This window comes from Spermophilus citellus (genome assembly GCF_964194105.1).
Source record: "Spermophilus citellus genome assembly, chromosome: 1".
In the NCBI taxonomy this organism is placed as follows: Eukaryota; Metazoa; Chordata; class Mammalia; order Rodentia; family Sciuridae; genus Spermophilus; species Spermophilus citellus.
The window spans coordinates 136,603,772-136,619,059 of NC_138182.1; the positions used below are offsets into that span (position 1 = coordinate 136,603,772).

The window sequence follows — 15,288 nt, forward strand, 5'->3', positions numbered from 1 at the left end:
CATGCTTTTGGTGCTTGATAATATCCCAAAGGAATGCAAAACAGGGACTTAAAACCTTACACAGGGCAAGTGTTTCTGCAAATGAGGTTCTCCTGCCCATGGACACAACTATGGATAGTTATCTGTCCTTGGAACAGGCAACTGCTGAGACTGTAAGTTTAGTACATGCAGAAATGCCCTGAAAATTAACTTCTGGGCAATGCAAGGTTATGTCAACCGTATCCATCTAGCTCCTGCTGCTTTACTCTGAAAGCACAGGGCTTCCAACATACCCCACGAAGAGCTTGCTGCTGTTTAGTGTCGTACCACAGACCACGCTAATAAAAAAATTATAGAACCACTTTTCATCATCACGCTCTGATTGAGAAATCAATATAATTCATCCCCAATAGAGTGTTCTAATTAAAGTGATCTCAAATTACCTTGTGCAAACTCAGGCAGGTGGTCAAATGGAAACTAATGTTTTATGTAATGAGAGGCAGCCCAGAGCTGGAGAGGGAATTGGGGGGCATTAGGACACACTTTTTAACAGTTGGAATCATCCAATGATAGGGGTCCCTCTGGGAGGGCTGAGTTCAATCACTAGGACTTCAAGGAGACAAAGGATGACTTGAATGGAGGATGTGTTACAAAGGGATTTGATAAAGGTAGAAAAAAGTGGTTGTCCCAGGTACAGAACAGGATTCAGACAGACCTCCGTTTAGAAACTAGTTTGACCTTGAGTAAAACATGTTATCTCTGGGAACCTCCTTTCTTCCTCCCTGTAAAATGGAGATTAATAATAGTGTTTATGTCTCATAGGACAGTAACAATAATTAATCAAATAAAGAATGATGTCAGATACATAGTGAGTACTCAGTGACAGTTTTATTATCACTTTTAAAAATGTTTTCATATTTTTAAAAATCCAGATTCCCTATTATAGTCTATCAGGCATGACAAGATTATAGGAGAACGATTTTGATTAAGACAACATGTCTGCAGCAACAGCAGAAAATTTGACTAGGGGATTCAGAAAATGTGAATCATTCCTGGTCATGCTGCTGTGTTCTTAGAATATCATTCACTCTTCTGTTGATTGCTTTGTATTGGACTGAATGTCACAGCAATTTCCATTTCTGTATGCTCCCAACATCCAGATATGAGCAATTTTATATGGTTCTACCTAAACAGGGACAACATGCTCAAATCATACCTCCAATCATAGGAATTAAGAAAAGATTTGATGGAGTCAAAGTAGTTTAAGTCCATCGAAGCATTTATCTCTATAATCTGTACGACTTCTTAAAATACTGTGCAATTCTCTGTGGACTTTAAAAAAATGCTACTTTAACCCATCTTTAGAGTGCTGTGTATTTCATTCCTGTGTTCTAAAAGATCTCATAAGTGTATAGATCTCTGCCACTGGTTTGTGGAGACCTGGGCTAAAACTCCAGGTTTGGCATAATCTGATGTGTGACCGTAGGGAATTTGCTCAGTTTATCTGGGCCTCTGTTTCTCCAAGTATGAAATAAAGGAATTGGGGTAGAGGGCTTCAAGAGATCTCTTCCAGCTCTATAATTGCATGACTCTGTGGCTGGCCCTGGGATTCAGGTTCTTTTCCATATTACCTCATCCTCAGGAAGTCATTCCATTCCAGGAATTTTACCAAGGGCTAATTTGCACAACAATTATTCCTACCCAGCCAGCCTTTTCCTGGACCCCACTCTCTAAGCTAGGGAAGAGAGGTGGAACTCTGGCCATCTGTCCCTTTATACCACAGGCTCTGTTTTTGAATGGTTGCCTAGGATAAATTTAATTAGCAAAGTAAGTCTGTTGGGGGAAATCACAAAATACATTGCATAACCAGAAAATAAAAGAGACTTTTGAATAAGATTTGCTTTCCTCTCCATCCTGAAACTGGGTGAATATCTGGGCTGCTGCTTCTTACAATAACGCCATGAGGCCACCTCTCTTCAGTCACTGCAAACCACCCCACACCTTGAAGTCCCCAAGGATGTTCACCCCTACAGCCAGTTTCTCTTCACTCCAGTGTCACTGCTTTTATGACTTCCTCAGTCTCATAACATCCTTCTCATCTTGTCTTTTAAACTCTCCCAAAATGTACTTTACTTTTCTTGTGTCTGTAGGGTATACTTAATTTTGCCACCCAGCTCCAATTCTTTTGGAAAAATTAATTTGATTTTGCTTTGGGGAAACAGAGTATGTGCCTGTATTTTCTGCGGTTCTGGGTGGAACTCAAGATCTTGGTTGGCCCTTTTCCTCCATTCGGCAGCTATATTTTTAGGACAAACCATGTACCAAGCACCGATTGTACGGGACTAGAATGACAAGATCCTGCCACTTTGGAAATCATTCTTATAGGAGATCCTAGAGGTTGGAGACTGTCTTAATTTTTTTTTCCTCCCTAACAAAAAGCATAACTGCATGACACACAATACGTACCCTCTGTTTTAGTCAGCTTTTTCCCTGCTGTGACTAAAAGATCTGACCAGAACAGTTATAGAGGAGGAAAGGATTATTTGGGGGCTCATGGTTTCAGGGGTCTCAGTCCATGGGCAGCAGACTTTAATCCTTGGGGCTCGAGATGAGGCTGAGCAACAAGGTGGAAGAGTATGGTGGAGAGAAGCAGCTCACATGAAGATCAGAAATTAGAGAGAGAGAGAGAGAGAGAGAGAGAGAGAGAGGTCCCCACTTGCCAGATACAAATAGATACCCCAAAGCCACACCCCCAATTCCTACCTTGCCGAGCCACACCCCACCATTTCAGTTACCACTCAAGTAATCCCTATTAATTCAATCCACTGATTAGATTAAGACTCTCACAACCCAATCTTCTCCTCTGAACCTTCTTGCGTTGTCTCACGTTTGAGTTTTTCAGAGACATGTCATATCTAAACCATAACACCCTCAAAAGACTTGGCAAAGAAGTGAATGAATAAAACTATCTCAACATGACAAAACTGTGTGTGTGTGTGTGTGTGTGTGTGTGTGTGTATTCACATACAATGTGATCAAGGAATCTGTGTGCCAGGATTTTTATGTGCACTTAGTCTTGCATGGATAATGCCATTCGATTCATATAGCAAGTTGATGTGATAGGTGCTATCACGGTGCCAGTTTGCAGAGCCGGAAACCAAAACACAGAGAGGTACATGACTTATGGAAGGTCACAGAGGCTGCAAGCAGTGGGAGGGACTTAAACCCAGGCAGTCTCAGCCTCAAGTCAAATAAATTATATTTCAAAACAGCTCCTATATCATAAGCATTTTGATGGTATGGTTCTCATTTTACAAGAAATTTGGTAGCTCAAGATACATAAATGCCAGTAGTTTTGATTAAATATGGCAGATATTTGAACTACAGAATAAAATAAAAGGCCAGTGGTGGAGATCCAAACACAACAGTACTTAATACATGCACACCCACTGGACATAATGCAACGGACACTGAAAAAGGTGACACCTTCTTGTGGGCCCCACCTAGTCTTTCTAACATTTTCTGGGTCAAGAGTTGCAAAATGAGGACTGGAAGCCAGCACTCTTCAGGTAACCTTTAAGTTAAGGCCTCTCGGGAGCAAAGGGAGCATTCATCAGTGAGCACTCCACAGAGCCCTGTTTACAGTCTGCAGGAACATCCATTGGGCTATTATAAAGAACGCTAATGCTCTCAATTACACCTAAATTAAGATAAAGCAGTAACCTAGTTACTGTAAAAGTGGCTTTATTTATAGACAGCAATTTAATCTTTAATATGCAACCACCATCTGTAAAACTACTTAGCCCCATCTATCCCATTTATGTCTTTATTATCCTCTTGTAAAAACACATGGAGCATTCTTGGTTATAGATGCAAAATGAGTTCTTTCCCTAACACTTCTTTAAGCTTAAAAATGTTGATGTAATTACAGCGGATAGATACATTTTCATGCTGAATGTCCTTCATCCATTATATCCTATAATGAAATTAGCCACAATCTCTACAGAAAAGAAAGGCAATTTATGATCATTGAAGAGGAGGATCTTTTTCCTCCTCCAGTAAAGCATCAATTTGTGTGGAATAAAGGTTTGGAGGTGGGGGGTGGAGATGGGAGAGGCACAGAGAGATTCTGATTCGCAGGACTGCCAACCTTTTCAAATAAACCATTTCCCCAAAGGAAGGAAGACTTTAAGCACAGCCAGCCATCCAGCTGTGGGCCTTCAACCAGCAGCGGCAGAGGCCCGAGCTTTCAAAGTGCAGACAGCCTCATGAGGCAGAGCACATCTGGAAGCCCCCAAACTTTCTAAGCTCAGTGCTTCAGCAGAGGCAGCCAGCTTGTCCCAAAAGATAGAAACATGATTTTCTGAGCAGAATTCTCAGGCTCTTGAGGAGATTTCCTTTCATTCTTCTGAAGGGGATTGATTGACAGTTGAAGGAAAAAAGCAAACACAAACACACACACACACACACACACACACGCAAACATGAACGCAAAGAAACAAAACCTTCCGAAAACCTGGTGGGGTGTCCAAAATCAGCAAATATCTGTTTTGTTCAGGAGGGTCTTTAGAATGTGAAAATCTCAATTGATTTGGATTCTCGTTTATAAAGGTAGTACACTTTCATAGCTAGATGAGGAATTAAACCAGAAAGATGATCTAACTGGGAGTCAGCCAATCAATCAAGTGTGCCAGCCACACCTCCTCCTGTCCCTCGCCCATAGCAGACCCAAGTGGCTGGGTATCCTTTCCCACTGGGCACTGACCCCAAGTTCCATGCTACCAATGGCAGTGTGGGATGAAATCTAGAAGCCATTTTGCGCCAAATAGTTCCCTTATTTTTACAGCTGGAGAACTGAATCCCCGAGGAGCCTTGTGATTCTTTCAAAGACACACAACAAATTAGTGTCAGAGACTGGAACTGATCCTAAGTGCCCTCACTCTTGATCCTGGAGTCTTCACTTGTCACTTAAGTGTCATTTGCACCCAATCAGCTATGACCCAGGATGCAATAAAACAGGATCCTGCAAACCAAACTTCAATAAATGGCCATGAGGTCAGCCTTTAATTAGCCCAGTCCAACGTCTAATTCTCACAGTCCCAGACGATCCTGAGAGAGACTCAGTCTAATGATTCCCGGGGTGGAGACACTTCAGAATCACACAGCGCGAAGGCTACCTCATGTCGGCAAAACTCTTCCCAACAAGAAGTTAGCTGTAGGTTCCATCAAAGGTATATGACAGAGTTACTGTCTTTTGAAACATCAGTCTAAAATTTTAATATACTATATATTGCAAAGAAATAGTTGAAAAGAAGATGCAAAATGTGACACAAGTTAAAATATACACGTTTTTCTGAAATTAGGTCCACTCCTTCTTTTGCTCCATCCCAGCTGGTTATTTCCCTTAAAAACAACAACCACATTTAAAAAAAATATTTTTTAGTTATTGACAGATCTTTATTTTTGATTTATTTATATGTGATGCTAAGAATCGAAACCCAGTGCCTCACACATACCAGGCAAGCGCGTTACCACTGAGCCCCAGCCCCCAGCAACTACATTTTAAGATCATTTTATGTGTTCTCTTCTTTACTTTGTCTCCTCCATTAAAATATCAGCTGCATAAACACGGAAGCAATTCTGTTTTCTTCTGTATCGGTGCAAGATACAAACTGCACGTATTCTATGCACTAAAATACACTCTGGAACCTCTAAACTTCATTCTGTTGGGTGCATGCATTGCCTTTAAAAAAAAAAATGAAACCATTGAACACTTACTAAAAGATTTTTTTTCCCTCTTCCTCCATTCTTTTCATTGTGCAGTTGAGGAAGCTAACTTTTACAGATGTGGGGATGTGTGCAAGGTCCAGAGAAACAGAGGGTAAAGCTGAAGTTTCAACCTGTGTAAACCAGTCCCACCTCCATGTTTTTTCTATTCACCAGACTCCTAGAGTTAGGAGTATCTTTTGATCCTTGTTAACTCTGTTATGTCTACTTAGAATACGGAACTGATAGCGATGATGAAATGTATTCCAGACAAAAAAAGTGAAACTATGCGTGATTTCTTTACAGGAATTATACTTAGGCACACTCCCAACTGGAACAATAAATCTGCAGCCACACTCAGAGATAAATCCATTCTTTTGTCCTCCTAGCTCCTGTGAAACCTCCATGCAAGGAAGTACACCATTATTGGAGGTCCAAGTGGACTGTTGGATTTGGAGGTTTTCTCACTTAACAGCAGCCTGCTACCTCCTGACTTGGAAGGAAGTTAATGTCATAGCTAGAAAGCACTCTCAGGACAATGCACCTACTCTCAAGCATTCCTTCCATCCAAATCAGCTATTTCCACCTCTGGTGACTGTGAGCAATTTACCCATTTGCAACACTCAGAGTATACGAAATTAACCCCCAAGGTCCAATGACACCCTAATAATCAGCTGAAGAAAGCTGACAACAGGAAACAGTCATGGCTGGATTCCACACATGTTTCTAGACAAAATCTCCCTGTACCACTCCAAGTGACCAATAGGCCTCTCACTACATACCCCAGAAAGAAAGATGCAAGTGAGCAGCCTGGAAATTACAAATTTTGATTGAAAAATACAGGAGGATTATCTGTACAATCATCTTTCAATTAGTCACACTAAAATAAAGGAGCAGTTGCATGGATAATGCAGAACCACTGGATATGGAAATGATCATTCAGTTTTCATTCTGCACCATATGTACTGATTATGAAAGAATCAAGTAATAATTATTGATAATGTGATATCACTGATAACTTTTTTTCAAGCACATTATATGCACTGTATGCTATACTACCTATTTAAGACACAGCCTCAAAAAAAAAAAAAAGAATCTATTCATCTGTTGAAGGGCACCTAGGTTGGTTCAATAGTTTAGCTCTTGTGATATTGTGAGTTGAGCTGCTATAAACATTGATGTGGCTGCATTACTGTAATGTGCTGATTTTAAGTCCTTTGTGTATAAGCCAAGCAGTGTGATAGCTGGGTCAAATGGTGGTTCCATTCCAATTTTTCTAGGGAATCTCCACACTACTTTCTATAATGGTTGTACCAATTTGGATTTCCATGAGCAATGTATGAGTGTACCTTTTTCCTCAAATCCTTGCCAATGTAATGTTGCTTGTATTCTTGATAATTGCCATTCTGACTGGAGTGAGATGAAATCTTAGAGTAGTTTTGATTTGCATTTCTCTAATGGAATGGACAAAGAAAACATAGTATATATACACAATGGAACATAACTCAGCCTTTTAAAAGAATGAAATTATGGTATTTGCTGCTAAATGGATAGAGCTAGAGAATATCATGCTAAGTGAAATAAGCCAGTCCCCAAAAAAACAAATGCTGAATGTTTTCTCTGATATGTGGATGCTAATTCATAATATGGGGGTTGGTGCTAGGGAAGAATAGAGTTACTGTAGATTAGGTAGAGGGGAGTGAAGGGAGGGGAGAGGGTATGGGGATAGAAAGGAATAGTAGAATGAATGTGACATTATTATATCATATCTATATCTACATGACTGGTGGGATTCTACATCATGTACAAAAAAATGAGAATGTATGATGTATCACCATGCATTCTATAGTCGTATACAACTGAATAAAACAAATTTTAAAAAGTAGAATCTTATCATTCTTTCCTTTACAGAATAAGAAATCTTTGAGACATCTATTCTCTTGCTCTAAGACACACAGTAGATTCAAACTCAGCTTTGCCTCCAAAGCTGTGCCTATGATCAGCAGGCTATGCCTGGCTGAAGTGTATCTTCTAAGTCCTCAGTGTAGGCGGCTGATGATGTGGCACCTTAGGAGACATTTCAAGGACACTGCCACTAAACTAGTCCCCACCCCACCTACTACAGGGCCTGTAATCACAACATTAAAGTTTTAATCCTTCAAGTTATGGATTGGACAGCTACAGGATTTCTATTAAAACACTGATACATCTTGTCTATGACACCAAAACAGAGGAATAAGCTGGGCAAGCAGGGAGAAATCCTAAACTCAATGAATTAATTATTCTTCCTCCAAATTATGGTGCTTTAAGACACCATCAGGAAAGTATAAAGACTGCTAACTCATAGAATGGGGACAAGTTTTTGCAACTCATATAACTAATATTGGACTGATACCCACAATATGTAAAGAATCTCTACAATTTAATAAAAAGACAACCAGATTTTAAAAAAAAGAAGACAAGTATTTGAATAGATATTTCTCCTAAGAAGATATCTCATATGGCCAATAAGCACTTGAAATTATGCTCTAAAATAAATCAATCCCCAAAACCAAAGGCCAAATGTATTCTCTGATATGCAGATGCTAGTTATCAATAAGGGCCGGGGGCAGCGGGGGCGAGGGAAGAATAGAGGTACTCTGGATTAGGCAGAGGGGAGGCGAGTGAAGGGAGAGGAAGGGGTTAGGAGGTAGAAAGGATAGTAGAATGAATTGACCATTATTACCCTATGTGCATATATGATCACATGACTGGTGTGATTCTGCACTATATACAACCAGAAGAATGAGAAGTTATACTCCATATATGTATGATGTGTCAAAATGTCATGTATAACTGTCATGTATACTATCATGTATAACCAATTAGAATTAAAAAAAAATATGCTCAAAAGCATTAATGCTTAGGGAAATGCAGATCAAAACCAAAATAAGGTAGCATTTCACACCCACCTAAAAGATGATAATAAAAAAAATGATTGTATATTGGATGTGGTACAACTGGAACTCGTACGATGCTGGGGTAAATGCAAAATAGTACAGCCATAGTGGAAAGCAGTTTCCAGTTCCTGAAGCAGTGAAACCTAGCATTCCCATATGATCCAGGAAGTCCATACCATGCCCAAGAAAACTGAAAGCCTGTACCAATATGGCAATTTATGCACAAATATCCACAGCAGCTTTATTCACAATAGCCAAAAAGTGATAAGAACCGGAATGTCCATCAGCTGATAAATAAGCAAATTATGGCATAATCTATACAAAAGAATGTTAATCAGCCATAAAAAAAGGAACTTGTAAAGATGGGTGAAACATTATGGTAAGTTAAAGAAATCAGACACCAATAAAAGCTAGAGATACATGGTTCCATCTATATGAAGTATCTGGAATAGTTAAATCCATAGAGGTAAAGGCAGATTGGTGGTGGCCAGTGGGGAATGACTGATTTATAGGTGTGGGGTCTCCTTTTGGGATGCTGAAAACACTTTGGGATTAAAGATGAAAATTGAACAACCCTTTGAATATACTGAATACCACTGAATCCCTCACTTTAAAATGGTTAGTTCTATGTGATGTGAACTTCACTTCAATTAAAAACAACAGCATTGAACTTCTGTAGGATGGATCTCCCATGAGTCCTGAGCCTCCAATGATAAAGTTAAAAGCCCAGAAAAAAAATATGTCTTGCTGATATCCATTTTTTTTCCTCCAGAACAATCTGATAAAACCAGACAAAGCATTCCAAAGGATATGAACATAAAGGATTGTTGACTGATGGAAGCATCCAGCACAAGGAGTTCTTGCTTTAATCAAAACTTTGTCTTGCTTTTCAAGAGAGCATGGCAAGAGAGCTTTAAAAATGCGGTACAGAAAGATTCACTCCTGCATCTCACCTGGGTAATAAGTCCCCCAATGGGATGAACACTGGTTATGTTTAACTAAAATGCTGTATTTCTTTCACGTATAAAGCACAGTCATACCTACAGTGCATCAACAGACATGGGGTATATCTGCTATATTAACATTGCCTGCTGGGGAGTGATTATGCCAAAGCAAAACAACATGAAAACAATCCACAGGCAACTGAGAAGGACAATAAGGGGAAAGGGAGGGAGGGAAAGGGAAGGGGGGAGTGGGAGTGGGGGGAGAGTGGGAGGAGGAGTTGGGGGGAGGGGGGGAGGAGGAGGGGGAGATTGAGAAGTAGTATCCTAGCTAAATAAAGACAATAAGGAATAATACTTTCCTCTTGAGAAATGAGTGAGTCAGCCCAAAGGGAACTCTAATAATTCTTACCACCCAGATAAACATCAGGTATGTCCTGAAGCTGGATCACGCCATGATTAAACCAACAGGCTCCTCAGAAGCTCTGCTTAGTAGCTGCATGACATTGAGCAGCTCCTAACCTTTCTGAACCTTAGTTTCTTCCAGAGGGGGAGGCACTAGAAAGAGCACCTCCTTCATTGGGCTTCAGGGTTAAATGGGATTGTATCCCAGAGGTTCTTGGCACAGTTCCTAAGGTAGTCTGACTCCCACTTAGAGATGAGCTGCTTTTTCTTCATTTCACTCGAGAAGGAAAGAGCCCAGGGGTTAGGTGTGGAAGCTTGGCAGACATTTGGCTTGAGTTTTCGTATTCACTTTGAATTTGAGTTAATTCTTAACATTTCTTACCTTCAATGCCCCTTCAATTGCTCAAACGCACGAAATAAACGGGAACTCTCTCACGGTTGTTGGAAGATTAAAAGACTTGCTTCCTAGAAAGCTTAAGCAGCATCTACGGCCTAAAATGCTTTCAATCCATCTGAAGTTGCTAGGCTGGTTATTACCAAGATTCAAACTGCAGCTACTGCTCTTATTAGCCTCTCTGGCTGCTACTTGCTAAAGAGAATACAAAATCATTCTTGAAACATAGAAAATGGCACACCCTTACGTTAGGGTTCCCTGTGAGGAAGCGAAGGACAAAAGAAAAGAGATGATAGAAAATGACTAATTACTGGGCTGGGGATGTGGCTCAAGCGGTAGCACACTTGCCTGGCATGCGTGCTGCCTGGGTTCGATCCTCAGCACCACATACGAACAAAGATGTTGTGTCCGCCGAAAACTAAAAAATATTAAAAAATTATTTCTCTCTCTCTCTCTCTCTCTCTCTCTCTCTCTTAAAAAAAAAGAAAAGAAAATGACTAATTACTAAATATTGCAGTAGAGATTACAGGTACTCCATAGTTTCATAAACAGGAGAACAGCATGAGTCGGTGTAGCTAGCTTCCCAGGAGAGGTGGGAGTTGAAGTGAAGTTTCCTTCCTATCATTTAAGAATACAAATCTCTCTCTTCAGCTCTGTGCTTCTCGCTCCTGTGCATAAAAACCACCTTTTGAAAAAGATCCTTCCATCTTAACTTCCCACAGGCTTCCCTCCCTGGCTGCAAATTGCCCACCTAAAAGCACATAGGAAACACAGCCAAAGTCCACCACACAGAATAATAGGTCCTTAAGCTACAGTGACTGCCAGAAAATGGCAGCTTTCTGAGCAGGAGCATATGGTGGAGACTGCTGGAATAGGAAGTGGCAATTTTTACCGTGGGTTATTACTACAAACCTCCTTGGAGAGGCCAATTCACAGCTTGTCCTGAACACTACATTAACTCATTTATGGTTTTCTAAAAATGGTCGATTTCCTACTGTCCGCAAATCTGACAAATATGCTCTCCCCATTCCAAACCCTCACGGAGATCCTTTAACTCCCATTTGAGTTTGGAGCCATTTCAGGGTTGTAAACCCAGCCTGCCCAAGGCCACTTCCAGGTCCCCAACTTGTGCATAGGCCTTTGGTCCCTCTAAAACCTAGAGAATGTACAGCTGAGAGTGATTTAGAGTGCTCATTCAAATACCCCTTGTAGTGGGTCTGAAGGATTGATTCTAAAACTTGAATTTGGTTATTTACAAAAGTTAAAAAAAAAAAGTGAACATACATGTTTTCTTCCTCCTTCAGAGAATGACATTAGCGATCTCTTGATTTTCCCAGAATGGGCATCTTCCCCCTTGACCAAGATTTAAAACATCCTAAGCAGACAGTCAAATTGTAACTCCTCTTTTTTGTTAGGTAGATTATTGACCATTTCCACGTGTTTACTAGAACTGTGTTTCATTGAAAATGTAAAGTTTAGATGGCTAAGGCATCCCCGCCTGCATCATTTGATGACAGCATCGAAACTACCTCTGTGGGCTTCAAAATTTGCCAGATGTGCAAAGGGACCTTAATTCCTACCTGGGCCACCTTTGTACCATCTTTCATTCTTTAAAATTAACCAAATAGCTCTGGGTGTGATAGGAACATACAGGAACCCACCATACTTTGCCATAGACATACTTCAGAAGAATCAACATGCCCACAGGATAGCATCTTTATTTTCATTTAAATGAGACCATAAGAGCATTTCCTTTGAAATTTTGTGAGGACACCCCTTTGGGGTACAAATGGAAAAATGACACAATTAAACAAAATAATGAATGAGGGAGTGGGTCCCCAAAGCATAATGCAGAGAAGATGACTTCCACATACAAAGACTTTAAAATATTTAAAAACATTTATAAGAAAAACCTGACACGTCAAGTTTGTTATCCTATGAATCTTACTATTTAGGATGAATGCCATATTTTTTAAAGCTCACTGAGAGGAAAATGTTCGGTTTTTGGTATAGCTATCAACGTGCTGAATGAATGGAGATGAATAAATTATGGGGTACAGGACTGGTACTAAATGACAGCAAGGGTCTTACTGGCCATTAGATGCTCCCATTCCCTGAGGCTGGATTTTCTAATTGTTTTTTACAATTTGAAACAACTATTACTCTGATATTTTGATAAGAATTTCTCCATATATTAGATGTGGCTCAGTTACTTAGCGACAAAGGAAATGCTATTTACAGGGGAACTATTAAAATCTTGATCCATTTGGACCCATTTACAATAATTTATTATATGTTTAATGAAGAACTACAAGAGAGGAGTTTGAAGGCTCCAACACAAAATAATAAATGTTTAAGGGAAAGGAAACAATAATTATCCTTATTTGATTATTGCACATTGTATTCACACAAATTATCACATTATCCTCCATAAAATGTATGCAATTATTATATCAATCAAAAATTAAAAAAAAAACCAGAAAGTTTGCACATTTCCTTAAGTGATCCTATAGCAAGGAAAGCTTTCCTTTACTTCCCTAGAGTAAGCCACAGCAGGGAAGCATGGTGTCAAAGGGAAGGAGATGAACTCACAGGGAAATATAGGTTCTACTCTGAGTCATTAACATGCTCTGGGACCTTAGGTAATTTTCCTGCCATCGGGTCATCTAAACCATAAGAATGGAGTGGAGGATTTACAAGGACACTTAGAACTTCCAAAATGTTATTATTTCCTTCTACAGTATCAGAGATGAGAAATAGGACGCCATACTATCAAAACTGTTAGTTGTTCTTTGGGATTGTTCCTACTATATGATCTGAAGATTGCCTTTGATATGACTGGAATTCATTCATTCATGCTTTCATTCCCTCAGCAAGTACATATTAAGCATTTGCCATGCACCTGCCCATCCTTAGAGATCGATAGAGTCTTTTAAAACCTTATGATATGTAAGAATCCCCTAAGAAATTTGCTAAGATCCCAGGTGTAATACAGAGCACAGACAAATAATTCAAATTTTAACAAGCAAAATCGGGCAATTTTGATGTAGGTACTGCCCGGACCATACTAAGAAGCTGTGGTCCAAGAAGAGGCAGGTAATTGGTAGGCTACTCTGAACAGACGAACTCTAGATAGGGCAGAGGGGTGGGAGAGGAAGGGAGGGGGCAGGGGGTTAGCAATGATGGTGGAATGTGATAGACATCATTATCCAAAATACTTGTATGAAGACATAAATTGGTGTGAACATTCTTTATATACAGAGAGATGAAAAAATTGTGCTCTATATGTGTAATAAGAATTGTAATGCATTCCACTGTCATGTATTTAAAAAATAAAATCAAATAATTTTTAAAAAGATGGGTTCTTGAAATGTTGCCCAGGCTGGCCCTGAACTCCTGGGCTCAATCCATTCTCCCACTTTAGCCTAATCAGTAGCTGGAATGACAGCCACACAGCCACACCTAGCTAGCAGGCTACTCTAGATGAATGACAGTTGTCATGATAAATGTAGGCTTATGTACTGGGGGCAACTGGTGTAGTTCCCATATGATCTGGGAGCCAGGGAGAGCTACCTAGAGGAAAGAATATTCAAAATGAGCTCTGAAAGATGAGCAGAATTTCCTCAGCTGAAGACAAGGACAAGGGAAATTTTTGACAAAACTTGGGCTGAGCAATTGTCAGAACCCAAGGGCTTCCTCCCTTTCCAACCTGGAGAGAATTATCCGAAGCCCTAATTTGAACAATGGACTTAATTTTCCACCCCAATCCCTCCTCAGAAGTATTTGCAGAATTTATACACGAATGGACAAATAGATAACTAATTAGGTAGCTAGTAACCAGGGGTTGGTGGTGCACTTAGACTCAGATGACCTAGAGTAATCATAGGACACAACACTCCCGAGGCAATCTCTGCAACACTTATCAAGGAGATGGTCCAGAGGAGACAAAGAAAATAACTTCAGTCCTTGAAATACAGCAAGAACCAACACATAAAATACCCGTGGCTTCCTGTGCTTTCACGTGCATGATCTATGCTAAGAAATAAGCAAACTGTATTTGTAGTGTAAATTTTAAATTTTCCTCACAATCAACAAGCACAGCTAGATAGTAATCTGTAGATAAATGTCTCTATAAAACGTGTCAGGATGTCAGCAGCATAGTGACATAAGGGCGAAATGCCATTTCCCATAATTAATTTGCAAGTTGCACTCCACTGACTACATGAGAAATTTTGTGTCCAAGGCACCTATCAATATATGCTAAGCTGTGTGGCCTTGAGCAAGTGACAGAAACTCTCTGTGCCTCCTTTTACTTCCTATAAACAGAATGGCATGAATTAGACAATCTCTAAGAACCGTTGCTATTCTGGTAGCCATGAATAAAGGTAAAAGAATATTTCTAAAGGAATTAATTAATCCTTGGGGATAAAATGACATAAGCATGTTGCTTTTATTTTACCTTGCTCTGCAGATGATCTCTCCCTTACAATAATCCGATCTGAAGAAAAAAGATCATGTGATGTGCTTAAGTGTAACTAGACTGTTTGCTAAGAGATGCTGTAAATTGAGGAATGACTTTCTGAAGCCGAGATGACTTGCTTTGCAGCTATAATTTCACCTCCTCAATGACTGAGCCAATTTTCTCCTCCAGTTCTCCTATACACCTTTAATGAATACATGTTTCTTTGATTAAATTAACATTTTTGTCTAGCTAATTATCCTGAAAAACCTACGCCTAACTGATCTGGTGGCAACTTCATTACTGCTCACGGGTGCATGTTTGTGACCAATCAGTGTCAGTCAATCGTCTCATCATTAGGGAAACATTAAGTTTGGCTAATTTGGCTTTCCATGGCATCATCAC

At 39.8% G+C, this 15,288-nt stretch overlaps 1 protein-coding gene across 4 annotated transcripts in view; it reads right to left on the bottom strand.

The window, feature by feature from the left end:
• The window catches only part of SGCD (sarcoglycan delta), a 392,094-nt gene that overhangs the window by 277,547 nt on the left and 99,259 nt on the right, over positions 1 to 15,288 (bottom strand). The window lies entirely within an intron of this gene.